We start from the raw sequence: 7,196 nt of genomic DNA on the forward strand, positions 1-7,196 counted from the left end.
TAGATGATGCCATGGTAGATTAAAGGGAACAGGGCCCAAAAGGCCCATGCCAGACCTGACCAAATCATAATAGCAGACACCATGACCTGTAGAACTGGAGGCTATCAATCCTGGTTTGATTTCCCGAGTTCTCTGTCAGTCATAGAATATTCTTTTTCCATAGATGCATGCCTGAATTCCAAATTATGTGTATGCCCTACTGTAAGCGGTTTATGTCTCTTTCTGATAAAACCTAGAGTTCTGCTCATTTGATTTCCTTATGATCTACTTGATGTCATTGCAGAAAGGAGGTTTCTTATTTGAATGTGAAATTTGCCTTTATATAATATTCTTTTATCCTCCATGAATCACTGAGTTGACATTTTGTCATGATACCCCCAAGTTGCTAGAACACTGTGTCTTCCACAATTTGTTCATATCTGAGATCATAGTGTCATAAGAAATATAATACCATAGAAATATATCCACGTTTTCCTCTCCAAAAAACTGAGTAAATCTTTCTGGATAGAAGGACCTCCATTCATAAAGCACAGAGATGAGTTAAGTCAGCTACTCTACCATGTTAGGCCCTATAGCCATGACATATGTTGATGCAAAAGTGCTCAGGGTGGAAACTATGCCCAGCACAGAGTGTCAATCATTGTGTAATAATGGATTTTCTTTGATAGTAATGAATCAATATTCCTGGGCTAGAAAAGAGGTGAGTTTCATTATCATATCTGTCCTACTCCAGCTTAAAAATCTGGGTGCAGAAGCCCCTCCTTTCACCCTACCTCCACTTTCTGAGCTTCCATGGCTTGAGAGGATGATACTGCCCTTAACATTTTTTGTCATTTTTTTGTTAATCTTGCATTCTGACTGAGGTAAAACAATTACCTAACTTCTTTTGATTTGCATTTCCCTAGTAGGTAAGTATGATGATCATTTTGAGGGATTTCTTAGTTATTTCTTTTTATAACTCTTCGTACAAGTCCCCGACCAAAAGAGAGTATCTTGAATGACAGTGTGTTTATGAATTTTTTCTGTATTTATTATTGATATATACAAAACATTATTGTGCAAGTTGATTCTCTATCTGCTCAAATTGCTGAATTAATTAATCGTTTCTGCAGGATTTTGAGAATTTCTAGTTTGTGTTAATGTAATTGTATTGTATAATCTACAATAGTGATGGTTTGACTTGTTCTTGCTCTCTTTCTATCCCTTTAATTTTCTTTCTTGTCTAACTGCTGCAGCTAGTGCTTTAAGCACAGTATTGAAGTGGGCATAGTGTGCATCCTTGCCTTATTCCAGACTTCAGTGGATGCGCTATATGCTGTATTCCATTTGGGATGAATTTGTCTGTGGGATTTCTGTATTATGCTTTATTGCGCTGAGCTATGTTTCCTCCAGTATTATGTTATCTAGGACTTTTATTATGAAGGCATGTTGGCACTTGTCTAAGACTGTTCTTTTAAAAATAATTTATGCATTTATTTACTTATTTATTCATTCTACTTACATCCTGATTATAGCCCTGCACTCTTCTCCAGGTTCCACCCCCCCTCCCTCTCTTCCTCCACCATCCTACCTCAGCTCATCAACTCATATCCAGACTGAGCACATCCTCTCCTTCTTTGGCCTGTTGATGAAGCCAGACCAAGTGGGAATGATTAAATAAGCAGGCAGCAAAAGTCCATGTCAGAAACAGCCTGCAATCCCTTTACTGTGGTCCTTTCATGAAGCCTGAGCTGCCCTTTGACTACATCTGTTAGGGAATCTAGGTCCAGTCTATACATGGTACTTGGTTGATGCTTCAGTCTTTGCAAGCCCCTCTAGGATAAGGTTACTTGCATTTGTTGGCTTTCTTGTGGATCTCCTGTAATCTCCAGGTATTTCTATTTATTCCTCCTTTCACTTCCCCACAAAACTCCCTATACTTCACCCAATGTTTGGTTGTTAGTCTCAGCATCTCTTTCTATCTGCTGCTGGGTGGACATCTATGCTAGGCTTCTGTCTATGAGCATATGAGAATGCTATTAATAGTGTGAGGGGTTGCCTCTCTCCCATGGGCTGGGTCTCAGTTTGGTCCAGGGCACTGGATGGACATTCCCTCAATCTCTGGTCTGTCTTTATCCCTGCACCTCTTGTAGATAGGGTACATTTTGGGTCAAAATTTGTGTGGTGGGTTGGTGTTCCTCTCTCTGTATTAGGAATCTAGTCTAGTTAGAGGATTCCTCTTCAGTATCCAGGACCAGTGCTACTATGAATCTCAGTACAATCCCCTCCCATATCCTCTCAGGAGCCAAACCTGTGTTAGTTCTCAGTTTGTGATTAGAGATGCCCCTGCATATGGTTTTCTCTTCTTTTTGTGGACCCTCTATCCCCTAATATCTTTCTCTCCAGTTCTGTTATCCACCTTGATTTCTGTCTGAACTCCCTCTCACACTTTGTCCCCTATATTCAACTACTTCTGTCCTCTGTCCTATTTCCCCTTCACAATGACATTCGTGCATTGTCTCTTAGTCCCTTTTTGTTACTTAGCTTCTTTGAGTCTGTGAATTGTAGTATGGTCATCATGAACTATATGGCTAATTCTGCTGACTATATACCATGTCTGTCTTTCTGGGTCTAGGTTACCTCACACTGAATGATCTTTTATAGTTCCACCCATTTGAATTACAGAGGTGGCAGACTTAGGGACTTTCAGCACCACTCTGCCTGCAGTTCCAGGGGTGGCAGCCACTGGGACTACCAGCAGTAGTAAGGTATGTCCTTGATATTTGCATGCAAGTCCCAAGTCCCCACCTCTATCTGCAATTGCTGAGAAACCTCTCATTGGGGATTATCAGCAGAGATGAGGACTTCCCTGTGTCCTCTCTGCATGATTACGATGGCCCCAGCTCTGTCTGCAGCTACAGAGGCAGCATTCATAGGAGATTGCCAGCAACTGTGAGATCTACCTCTCAAATTCCATGTACTGTCTTCAAGGTCCAGGTTTGCCTACAATCCCAGAGGTGGCAGCTACAGGGACTTCCTTGGCAGTACCCAACAGGGATTAACTACCAGAAGCACATTATGCCAATTCCTAGGGCCCAACTCTACGTACAATTGCAGAGGCATCAGCCACCAGAACTACCAGGGATCTTCAAGTGTGCCACCACCAGGGAAAATTAGATGGCTAAAGAATAGCATAGGAACACACTCAACAAAACCCAGGGAAATACAGATTCGTCAGAACCCAGGTATCCTACTAAAACAAGGCTGGATCATATAACACATGTGAACCCTTGAAAAACAACTTTTAAAACTTCAAATTTCTAAAAGTAATAGAAGAAGATATCAGAAGATGGAAGATTGTCCTTGTCCCTGGGTGAGAAGTATCAACATAGTAAAACTGGCCATGTTACCAAAAGAAATCTATAGATTCAATGTAATTCCCATCAAATAGCTACACAACACTTAACAGACGTTGAAAGATCAATTCTCTTCTTCATATGGAAAAAGAAAAAAACAAGATTAGGTAAAACAATCCTTTACAATAAAATATCTTGTGAAGGAATCTCTACCACAGATCTCAAGCTGTGCTATACAACAACAGTAATAAAACAGCATGATACTGGGATAGAAATATGCTGGTTCATCAATAGAATCAAATCAAAGACCCCAAAATAAATCCTCACACCTATGGACACTTGAGTTTTTACAGAGAATAAAAATCCATACCATGGAAAATACATAGGATCTTCAAGAAATGGAGCTGGTCTATCTGAATGTCTACATGTGAAAATATGCAAAAAATACCCATATTAATCACCCTGCACAAAACTAAAGGCTCAGTGACAAAGGTTTAATATCCAAAATATATAAAGAACTCAAGAAATTAAACACCACAAAATCAAACAACACAATTGCAAAATGGGGCTTGGAACTTAACAGAGAATTCTCAACAGAGGAATATCAAATGGCCAAGAAACACTTAAAGAAATGCTCGTCCTTGTGAGACACCAGAGAAATGCAAATCAAAACGACATTGATATTCCATCTTACACCCATCAGACTGGCTAAGAGCAAAAACTCAAATGACACCACATGTTGGCGAGGATGTGGAGAGAGAGAAACACTCCTTCATTGTTGGTGGGAATGCAAACTAGTACAACCACTTTGGAAAGCTCTCTGGCGCTTTCTCAGAAAAATGGGAATAGGGCTTCCTCAAGACCCAGCCATCCCAATCCATGGAATATAACCAGAAAATGCCCTACCACATAACAGGGACATATGCTCAACCATGTTCATAGCTGCTCTATACATAATAGCCAGAACATGGAAACAGCCTAAGTGTACCCTCAGTAGAAGAATATGACTAAGAAACTGTGGTACATTTACACTATGGAATACTACTCAGCTATTAAAAACAAGGAATTCCCAAAATTTGTGGACAAATGGATTGATCTAGAAATTATCATAATGAGTGAGTTCACCCAGAAGAAAAAGAGACAAACGGTATATACTCACTTATATCAAAACACTAGTCCAAGGGATACGTCCCATGAAAAACTTTACTTACCAAGAAAGTGGGTCAGAGAAGAAGACATCCTATTGAGACTTTAGGCGAGAGTAGCATGGAAGAATGGGGAAATAGTAGGATCCACAGGGTCCTGGAAGCCTACAAGAAGAACTTTGTGACAGGAAGATCTGGGTCCTGGGGTCCTCCTCAAACTAAGGCACCAGCCAAGGAGAATATAGGCAGTAAACTTAGAACCCTTACCAACACCTAGCGGACGAACAGGATATTCTCCACCGTTGAGTGGAGAGTGAGATCTGACTCTCACACGAACTCTGGTGCCCCTTTTCTTACCACGTCCCCTGGATGGGGAGGCCTGGCGGCACTCAGAGGAAGGATAGCAAGTTACCAAGAAGAGACTCGATATTCTAAGAGCATATATAGGAGGAGGAGGTCTCCCTCAATCACAGATGTAGGGGAGGGGAGAAGGGGGAAGTGGGAGGGAGGAATGGGAGGAAACAGGGGAAGGGCTAACAATCGAGATGTAATATGAATAAATAAAAAATAAATAAATAAATCTTGATCTAACCACTTTAAAAAATCGCTATTCCCATTCCTCTTTCAAATTCTCAGCCCACAGAATTTGTAAGCATAATGAAATGATTGTTTTAAATATCATCATTTGAGGTTAATTTGTTATGTCACAGTGTGCTATAGTGACAGGTTGTGTGATTGTGCATGTTGTGGGGTTGTGAGGCAACTTTCCAAAAGTGGGTACATGAAAGAGGAACAAAAAAAAGCTCACAAAGATGAGGGGGTCAAGTTCCATTATGTGGTGAAAAGGACAAGAGCTCAGACATAGTAGACTGACTTCTGTTAAAAGTACAGGCTGGTACGAGTACTTCCTCTAAACCATTTGCAGGAAGCATACAGTGGAGTGGAGGGAGTCAGAGTCTAGACTGAGGGACAGAACAGCTTTCTCTTAAAGGCAAAGGGCTTCCACTATTCACAGCGCCCAAGGCAAGGCTCATGGGCTGGACCCAGTGTAATGGGATGTAGTAAAAATCAATCTCAAGGTGGGAGAGAGAGCTCAGAAGGCAGAGTGGTGGCATGTTCTTATAAGCCCAGATCTAGGGAGGTGGAGACAGGAGGATCCCTGGGCCTCAATGACCACTCAGTCTAGCATAACCAGGGATCTTCAGGTCAGAAAGGAATTCCTTCGTAAAAGAGATGGATGTTGTTTTTGAGGGTGACACTCAACATTTTCCTTTGGTGTTCACATACATGAACATTCATGTGCTTGCAAACTTTCACACACACACACACACACACACACACATACACACACACACACGTACATGAATATGGATGAGCATACATCTATACCCACAATTGTTCCCACTACAAGATAATGATAGCAGGCCACAGGCTAAGAACAGCCAGTCAGGATCAACAGAAAAGGAGTATATCACAGAGATAATTAGTATTTAGGTCAGATAGTGTCACTTAGCTGAAACTGCCCAGTACCCTCCACAATGAGAGAGCTTCGGCTGCACAGAGATTTTCTCCAGTCCAAGAGCTTTCATTAGATGAAGTCCTCAGCATGACTGTTTAAGAGGTAAGCCTTCAGCCACAACTTAATGTGAAAAATAAGCCGAAAGAAAATGCAGAGAAAAGACTTTAGAGAGAAAAGAGGCATTGAGGAATGTCCAAATGCACCTGCAAGCTTTACAGGAGCTGGGTAATTTGTGACTAAATAGCAACTTAACCTTAGGGGTTGTCTTAAGCCATCCTTTATTCTTTTTTTATTATTTTATTGTACTTTATTTATTCTCTGTCTGTCTGTCTGTCTGTCTCTGTCTCTCTTTGTCTGTCTCTGTCTCTCTTTGTCTGTCTCTGTCTCTGTCTCCTCTCTCTCTCTCTCTCTCTCTCTCTCTCTCTCTCTCTCTCTCTCTCTCTCTCTGTTCTGGGTGTGGGTACTTATGGCTGTCAGAGGACAACATGCTAGTTGTTTCTGTTCTCTTTCAACCATGTAAGTCTTGGGGATTGAACTCAGGTCATCAGACATGGTGGCAGGTTCCTTCACCTGCTGATCAATCTTTCTTTCAATTTTCTTCTAGTGCAGCAAATTGGGGATCTGAAGCTATGTTTGTGTTACATGATGATCAGCCTCCATGTACAACTCCCATCAGCCAATCAGATTTGATCATTTTAGAAGCAAGTTTGTGACATTGAAGCTAGGAGGTATCAAAGTCATATGGTAGGAAATGAGGAAAGCTCATGTTATGATACCACCCTAAATTTTCACACTGAGCAGGATGGATGCAGATGCTCACATGTGGAGGAAGAGCAGATGTGATCATTTGCTCCTATGGAGCTGAGTGGAGTGGCTGCCTGCTTCCTGCACCTCTCTATTGCTGGCTATACTCCCACAAGTCCTGACTGACAGACCAAGAAATGTCTCAGATCTTGAAATAGAACACCTTTAAAAGTCTAATTTGCTTATAAACCTTGAAACCCAATGAGGCTTGATTAAAATAACAGAATTCATTTCAGATCTCACTGACTAATTCATAGGTTATTATTGTTGCTAATGCCATCTCCACAAACTTTCAGGATATGGTAACCAGTGTGTGACCCAAGTAAATGCATGAGCCCATGCTGCCTAATACATGTGCCTTGTGGATGAACTCTTTAAAACTTAACAACTCTT

The sequence above is a fragment of the Acomys russatus genome, unplaced genomic scaffold (genome assembly GCF_903995435.1).
Source record: "Acomys russatus unplaced genomic scaffold, mAcoRus1.1, whole genome shotgun sequence".
NCBI classification, from domain to species: Eukaryota; Metazoa; Chordata; class Mammalia; order Rodentia; family Muridae; genus Acomys; species Acomys russatus.